Source organism: Silene latifolia, chromosome 2 (genome assembly GCF_048544455.1).
Source record: "Silene latifolia isolate original U9 population chromosome 2, ASM4854445v1, whole genome shotgun sequence".
NCBI classification, from domain to species: Eukaryota; Viridiplantae; Streptophyta; class Magnoliopsida; order Caryophyllales; family Caryophyllaceae; genus Silene; species Silene latifolia.
The window spans coordinates 123,759,887-123,768,521 of NC_133527.1; the positions used below are offsets into that span (position 1 = coordinate 123,759,887).

The 8,635-nt window shown below is 41.8% G+C and overlaps 1 non-coding gene across 1 annotated transcript; it reads right to left on the bottom strand.

The window, feature by feature from the left end:
- Positions 1-2,434: 2,434 nt before the first annotated feature.
- Positions 2,435-2,541, bottom strand: LOC141645170 (small nucleolar RNA R71). The gene has a single exon (XR_012544756.1). It is a non-coding gene; the product is annotated as a small nucleolar RNA R71 (small nucleolar RNA).
- Positions 2,542-8,635: the final 6,094 nt, after the last annotated feature.

Here is an 8,635-nt window from a genome sequence, read left to right on the forward strand (position 1 = left end):
GGGATGACTTGGAGTTCAAGCTGGATGATGCTTCCCTCTATTTCTATATCAAAGGGAGGGCGGCTGCTATGTCAGAGCCTGTCGAGGCCAGGGCCAAATGGGACCCTGCAGCTGAGATGGCTTTTGCTGCTTCAAAGTATCCTGACCTGCATAATTTGAAGAATGAACATGAGGTCGACTCCCCAGGGGAGCAGGGTGTTGAAGCTGAGCCGGCTAAGTGATGCGTGTCTTTTATATGACGTTTTTCACCTCATTTTACACGCATTTCAGAGCTCATTTGTGTAGTTTAAGATACCATTTCCCCCAGTTCCGTCTACTTTCGTGTTTTTGTACTTTATTGCAGAAATGTGAAGAATTCAACGGAAATTGAGCTAAATCCGTCCCCGACTATCCTGCATTGCAATTGACGTGAAGTATTCACATAAGGAACGAGCTTGGTGCGCATTTCAAAGCCCAAAAGACAAATCCACGAGATTATAGAAGTCAAGTATCAGCTCAAGCAGTCGATCGACCACTACCATAAGTCGATCGACCAACCCGCGGGTTCCAGAAGATACTGTACACTGAAGAGCAGTCGATCGACCGCATGCTTAGTCGATCAACCATGATGCTATCCCAGACGAGAATTAAAAGACCGAGGAAGCGCAAGCCCATTGAGTTTAGGTCTTGATAATAAGTGTTACGTATGTTTGCTATATAACGTAACTTAGAACACCAGTTTTAGGGATCCGATTTTTATCTAAGTTTTACACAGTAACATTCAGTTTTTATTAGGGTTCGGAATATTGTTTAGCATTGGAATTTCGTTCTTATTCTTAATCATTCCTCTGTAATCTCGGTATTCTTCTGCCTTATTTGAATTCACTCTTATTTCGTTATTAGTATAGAATTGCTAGTTAGGTTCCCGAAACCGTTTTATCGCTTTATGTTAATTGTTTGTTCTACTATTTTAGCATGAATTCAGTAGTCTTTATCGTCAATATTATTGTTATTTTTGCCATAGCCATGAGTAGCTAAATCAATTGTGCTAGGATGTAGGGGAATTATGGCGTAGGCGGCGTAGTATTAATTTGGACTGAAATCGCGTGTCAGTCGATCGACTGCCATACCTGGTCGATCGACTGACCACGTGAGGTTACCTTTCGTTTTAATTGATTTTATTGTTGTATTTAACGAATCGAATGCATGCGACCAGTTAGATTCTTAATTTATGACTGACCCATTAGATCGAAAGATAGGGAAAGTTGTTAGATCATCAATTAAAATGACTAAACTGTACTGAGATCGAAAGATAGGTAAAGTTTAGATTATTATTCACTTTTCAGGACGAGAGTCAGTATTAGTGATATTAGGGACTTATAGCGAGATCGAAAGATGCTATCTGTTAAGAGTGGATCGAGAGGACCTCTTGTTTTCCTGCCTCACATGTGTTCGATTTGGACCTGTTTAGTATGCCGCCGCCGAAGCTATAACGAACCGACCATCCTAGTACCCCTTCCTTATTTATTTTAATCCGTTTATTTAGTTTACTATTTTTATTACTCGTAGCTATAGACCAAATCAATTCAACCCCCACAATCGTTACCTTAGACTAGAATTAGACAACTATTAATTACATTCGCCTCCTTGTGGTTCGACCCTGTTACCACTAGCCTAGGTTAGTCTTAATAGGAAATTATAAATCTTATTTTTGGTACTCACAACGACGGATATCAAATTTTGGCGCCGTTGCCGGGGAGGCAATTGTTCTAATTTTTAGTTGTTTTTATTTAGTCTTTCTTTAGTTTAAGGGACTTCCGTTCCTTAAACTTTTCTTATATTCTTTTTGTAGTTTCTTCTTATGCACAGGTCACAGGGTGGTGAACTAGTACCATTAAATCCTGAGATCGAGAAATCCTTGCGCGAGTTGAGACGATCACAAAGGGTATTACCGAGAGAGGAAGAGCTGAGTACTCTGTCAAGCTACTACGAGAACGCTCTGTTCGAAGGAGATCCACCTACATCTCCTGCCTCTACTTCTTCAGCTGAGACAGTCACTTCTCCGAAATTCCAATCATGGTGAAGAAGCAACCATTGCTAGTCACTCGGAGCCGACAACAAGAATCTCTACAAAGGATTCGAACTACCTGGGGAGGCGAGAAAATTCGAGCCGAAACCTTCCTATATTAATCTGGTTGAGAGAAACCAGTTTGGGGGAGCTGCAAATGAAGATGCAGCCAACCACATGGAGATTTTTATTGATTATTGTTGCTCTATACCCCCACCGGCCGGTGTGACCCAAGACCAGATCAAGGAGACCATGTTAATTTTCTCCCTTCGTGATGCTGCAAGGGAGTGGTATAGAGATCTGGATCGAGCCGCCCATGGGATCACCGACTGGAATTCCTTAGCCCTGGCATTCTACAAAAAGTACTTCTCTGCCTCGAAGACGAATGCCATTAGAGCTCAGATCACGAGCTTTAAACAAGGGCCTGATGAGAACTTTCATGAAGCATGGGTCCGTTTCAAGAAACTGGTGCGAACCATACCGCACCATGGGTTCGAAAAATGGAGTCTTTGCAACCAGTTCTATAATGGGCTGTATGACGATCAGAGGGCTATTTTGGATGCTGCAGCCAATAGCCGATTTGCTGAGAACATGGGAGAGACTAAGGGGTGGAAGATCATCGATGATTTGGCCACTCATAAGGCTGAATATGGGAATTCGAGAGGAAACCGAGGAGAGATCTTTGAATCTTCCTCTGTTCTTTGCACTAGAAGCTCTCACTGCAAGGTTTGACAAATATGAATTGGGAGGAGCTTCTAAAGGTGGGATGTACCATGTTAATGTCTTTGTTTCGAGGTCCTTTCGTCCGTAGAAGATGTGGAGCCGAGGGCATGTCTCGGAGAATTGTTCTCGCCCCTTTGAGTCTTGTCTTTGCCTTTCAACACTATAGGTAGACAAACACGTACTATGAGCCGAATGTCCACCCAACTTGAGGTGGAGTAGCCGAATGTCCCGAATCCGACTCAACCTCCACAACAAGAAGCAGCAAGAAGCCTATGTGCCCCCTCACAAACAACCATATCAAAAACCTCCGTATATTCCTCAAAGAAGAAGAACAATCCCAAAATTCTGAGTTCACCGAGTTGAAGAACTTATTGCTGAAGGAGTCCCAAGCTAGAGAGGCCGGGATGAAGATGCTAGAAAGCCAAATTGCTCAGTTGGCTAGCAAGAGTACCACTCGAGCTCCGGGACACTTACCGACTCAAACTGATCAGAAAGAGACCCTGAATGCCATTACCTTGAGGAGTGGGTCTACCCTGGAGGGGCCTGCTATGGTCGAGGATGCCCCTGAAAAGAATGAGGCGGAATCGAGTCAAAAGAAAGCTTTAACGAAAAATAACAAGAACAAGGCGTCTACCAGGTATATCAGTCGATCGACTGATATACCCGGTCGATCGACTGATATGCGGGTTACAGGAGCTTCTGGAACTGTACACCTCAGTCGATCGATTGAACAAGGTGGTCGATCGACTGAGGCCCCTGCTGATATTGAGATTTTTCGTCCTCCGATGCCCGACAACTTGAGGGACCATTTGTTCCGGGGTTCGACTGTCCCGAAAATATTGGGGAAAGACCCGAGTGCTGATGGGTCCGTCCCGATTCCGAAGTTCGACCCAATGTCAGTCAATGGCTCACATTTGAGACGGTCTGAAGAGGGTTCAAGCTTCAACAAGGAAAAAGTAGTGGACTTTCAGCCTAAGTCCAGGGATGCCGGCATGCGAGACTTAGAGGAGAGGGCTAGGGTACTTCTCTCAGCCCTATATCCAGAGAGACTAGTGCCGAAAAAGGAACAAGTATCTTTCAATAAATTTGAAAAGGTTATTCGTAGTTTGAATGTACAAGTTCCTTTCCTTGAGTTGGTCAATCAAGTGCCTGCCTACATTAAATTCATGAAACAACTCCTGTCTAAGAAAACGTCACTCGAAACAGTGCATACTGTCGCACTGACTGAGGAAACTTGTTCTTATCTGTCTCACACTGCGCCCCATAAGCTAGAGGACCCGGGTAGCTTTTCTGTTCCTTGCAATATAGGTACCTTCTCTATTGAGAAGGCATTATGTGACTTAGGAGCTAGTATAAGCGTCATGCCTTTGAGTCTAGCTAGGAAGCTCAAATTGACTAGGTTCGCAGTGATAGATAAGACAGTACAGATGGCTGACCGATCTGCAGTCCAGCCAATAGGAGTCTTAGAGGACATCCCCGTCCAAATAGGGAAGTTTTTCTTCCCCGTTGACTTCGTTGTACTTGACATGCCTGAGGATGCCCATATTCCCATTATTTTGGGTAGGCCATTTCTGCACACTGCTGGTGCAGTCATAAATGTCGGTCTAGGTACCTTGACTTTCAAAGTGGGCAAACATTCTATTGTCTTTGCCCAACCTGCTAAGAAGAAGGACCCCATGCAGCCTGTGACTTGTAATACGGTTTCTGAGAAGAAATCGTACTTTGTGCTTCCTGATATGCCTATCTCTATTCCTGTTGTAACACCTCCGCCCCAGATTGGGAGCAAATTGGAGGAAGATTTGTCTATTTCTGATGCTGCAGGAGGTGGTTTGGGGAAGGGAGAGCTGCAAGTCACTCCAGCTGCAAGGAAGCCAATCGTTTCACGAGGAGGTCTTGGTTGCTTTAGCTATGCCACCGATGAGGAAGTTGATGACGAGCTAGTCAAAGTAACGGAGTCCGACTTGGACTTTGACGAGCAAGAAGAGATCATTGACTGGGGAGATGATGAAAGTGTTGATCCGTTGAGCCATACGGACGTGGAAGCTAAGAAGGGTGCAGCTGATAAGATAAGCACCGTTGAGGCTACCTCTAGTAGCCAGAAGCCGACGAAGTGGGCCATCCCGTGGCCGTTCTTGATCAACTACTAGTTGATCGCATGTTTTCCAAACATTTTATTTGCTTTTGTTATACACTTTTTTATTGCTTTTGTGTGCGCGAAACTTCGCATTTTATTTTGCTTGCTTAGGATTTCATACGCTTTAGACTTTATTTTGGGTTTTGCGCAATTTTGGGCGCGTATTATTGTGCATTTGCAGGTTTTTAGACCTCTTTAGCTCAAGTAATTGCGCAAATACGAAGAAATAAGAAGTTACAAAGAGATATCTTGATCGATCGATCAGGCTATATAGTCGATCGATCGTCCGCAGTTCCAGGAGCTCTTTTCCTTTCACCTCGGTCGATCGATCGAGCTATGTGGTCGATCGACCGACCTGCACTGCTGTACCTGTTTACGACCTCTCTCCTGCTATGTTTGGTCGATTTACGGAATTGAGGGAGTTTTCTACTCCACTTTATCTTCCATCATTTTATTTATTTCTTCTATTTTTCTCAATTATGCACATAATACCGCTTCATTATTGTCCTTCTCGATTTTATGCGTGGGTTTTGTTTTGTCTTTCAGGTACTTATTGGTAGCACTGCTGGCTACTAAAACCTCCTAGTTCACGCTGGTTTGGGGAGGTTTCCTTTGCTGCGCTTAAAGTCTTGTGAGTTCCCGATTTCCACTTCATGTCATTTTTATTTGTTTATTTTCTCGCAAATTCTCATTTCTCTTTTCTTCATTACATGATTTTGCACAATGGGGACATTGATACCCGTCGTTGTGAGTACCAAAAATAACATTTATAATTCCAAACTACAACTAGCAAGCGGTAGTAAGGGTCGATCCGCAGGGAGGTAGGGAGATAATAGTTGCTTTTATTTCAGTCTATGGAATTTCTAGGGGGTTTTGGATTGAAGTATGTCTAAGTCTAAATGCAAAATAGATAAGCAAATAAAAGAAATAAGTGTAAGCAAATGATAAAAAGGAGCTAAGATGATCGGTTCACTATAGCTGCGATGGCACAAAGTCCTAGGTAAGTCCGAAATACAGTCGTGTAGGATGGGTATAACATGTCCTCTCGGTCCAAGTTAACTAGTAGCTCTTTTCGGCCTATGCTACTAGTCCCTAGGTCTCACTAATACTAGCTCTCGCCCTGAAAAGTGATTCCTAAAGCCTAAACTACTTATCTTTCGATCTTAGCAATTTAGTCGTTTTAATTCATTAATTAATGCCCTCCCCTATCTCTCGATCTATGGGTCGGTCAAAACTAAGCATCTAACAAATCTCCTCTCGGTCTCATTGATAAATATTGCACTTAACGAATTATACGATGCTAATCGGAACACGAAATCGATCGATCGACCAGCTACCCCAGTCGATCGACTAACCGGCTCAGTCGGTCGACTAGTTAAGCCAGTCGATCGACCAAGCCCTAATGCGGGGTTTCCTATTCTAATGCCATCTACGCCATAGATCCCCTACATCTTAGCAAAGGGTATTTAGCTACTCATAATAATTCTAACTACAACAATGAAAGCAATTAAAACAGTAAACGAAAGCATGATTAAAACTATTTAACAATAAATACGCAATAAAGAAAGTTAGGGCTTAAGGGAACTAATCTAGCAATTCTAACTATGAAGATAATAAACTTAAAGACTGAAATTATGATTGAGAAATACCGAAACTGAAGCGCAAAGGAAATCCGGATGCAAAATAGCGAACTTTATTGAGAAACTAAAGTATTTGAACTATGCTAAAATCGAGACCTAATGTCTCTTCTCCCAAAACTGATCATTATTCTGAAAACATAGGTTAGTTATATAGGAATATCACGCACTCTTATTCCTAAACCTAAGAATACATTGGGCTTTCTAATTCACGATCTTTTAATTTTCGCATCAGCTCGCGTAGTGGTCGATCGACCACTGAGGCCAGTCAATCGACCAAAGGTGCTTTGTCATGCACTGCATTCGACGATTCTGCGCAGCGCGCACCGATCTTAAAACAGCTGCCATTTCTTCGTTACTTGGTCAAATCAGGCGTTCTACGCGGCATTGGAAAGTTAAGAGGATAAGCTTTCACCTTCAATTGGAATCACTCGATTATCTGCTCTAGAACTCGAGATATAGCCATCTGAACGAGGCTGCAATATCGTGAAATGCTTTTTCGCTTGTTAAACTCGTACGCACCCTTGCTTTTGCTATCTTTAGGCCTTGAAACGCGCACCAAGCTCATTCCTCGAGTCAATACTCCATGTCAAATGCAATGCTAAGTACTTAGGGATGGATTCGGCTTATTTTCCACTGAAATCTTCACATTCCTACAAAATCACAAGAAAAGGAAGAAATACACGAAACAAGGGAAATAGTAGCATAAACTACTCAATTGAGCTCTGAAATGCGTGTAAAATAGGGTGTCAAACATCATATAAATGACACGCATCAAACTTCCCCAAACCAAACCCTTGCTTGTCCCCAAGCAAGAACTAGACTCGATCCTAAAACCTAATGGAACGAGTTCAATCTCAGAGCGAAATGCAACATGTAAAGCCTAAACCAATTTAATGCAATAACCAACAATCAATTAGCAATGTGAATCATGCAAACGAGTTATAAAGTCGTTAAAAACTGCTGAACCGTCAACTATAGAGACTTATCATTATGGACTCTCACGGGTCGCTCAAATCACACAATGAATACAGGTGAGTATATGTAAAAGATAGAAAGAAGTAAATTTTGTAATGACACTCACCTAACTACGACCTATAAGAACATGCCTGCAGTCTAATATGAAAATGATCTCTACAACCGTACATATGCATTCCAACCAATCAAATGACCATGACACATGCCGAGGTAAATATGGATATGTGAGGCTACGGGTAAAAAGAGGCAAAAGTGAATTTGGATATGAGGAGTAATAAGCCAAGCTAGTAACTTCAATTCAAACTATAAGCGAATCCCAACGTCAAACTCAATGTAAATGCTACAACACGGTGCTAATTCGAGGCACAAAGCTCACAACCTCCATAAAAGTTAACTCCCCAAAGAATATAAATGATAAAATGGGAGTGGAAATCACCAACTCGTAACAAATGAAGCATGTGATTTTGTTTTTTTTTTCTCTCGGGATGCAGTCGATCGACCAATATTGTCAGTCGATCGACCAGCTTCTACAGCACTCGTTTCTTTTTTCTTTTCTTTCTTTTTCGAATCATTTTTCTTCTCTTTTTTTTTTTTCAATTCTATTTTTTTTCTTTCCTTTTTTCATCTTCCCAACATCATCTCAAAATGAGCATATAACCAAACCGCAATAAACACTTTCCCAAAAACTAAGACTACTAGCTTGACAAAGGCAGGCTAAATATAGGATGTAGTTAAGGGACAAATGGCTAAATTTGGCTATGAGAGGCTCGTGGGTAAAATGAGAAAAGGGACCTCTACCACATGTGTCGACAGACCACAAACCGAATGCATACAGGTATTAAGCAGATTAAGTTCATATTTATGCAAGTTTATGTAACATGTCTCATAAGGAGTAACTACTCACAATCCTAGATAAACTGGTCATGAATGTCACCAGTTATAAGCTCTAAACCTCAGAAAATATAAGTAGTTTGCCAAAAATCAAAGTCAAGTCTCAAGTTCAGCAAGATAATTTAACGAAAACTCGTAGATATGCATATGCGATTATACTAATAACATGTCAATTAGCAAGGCTTAGCCATAAACAAATACAAATGCAATGTCATCATGGAAATA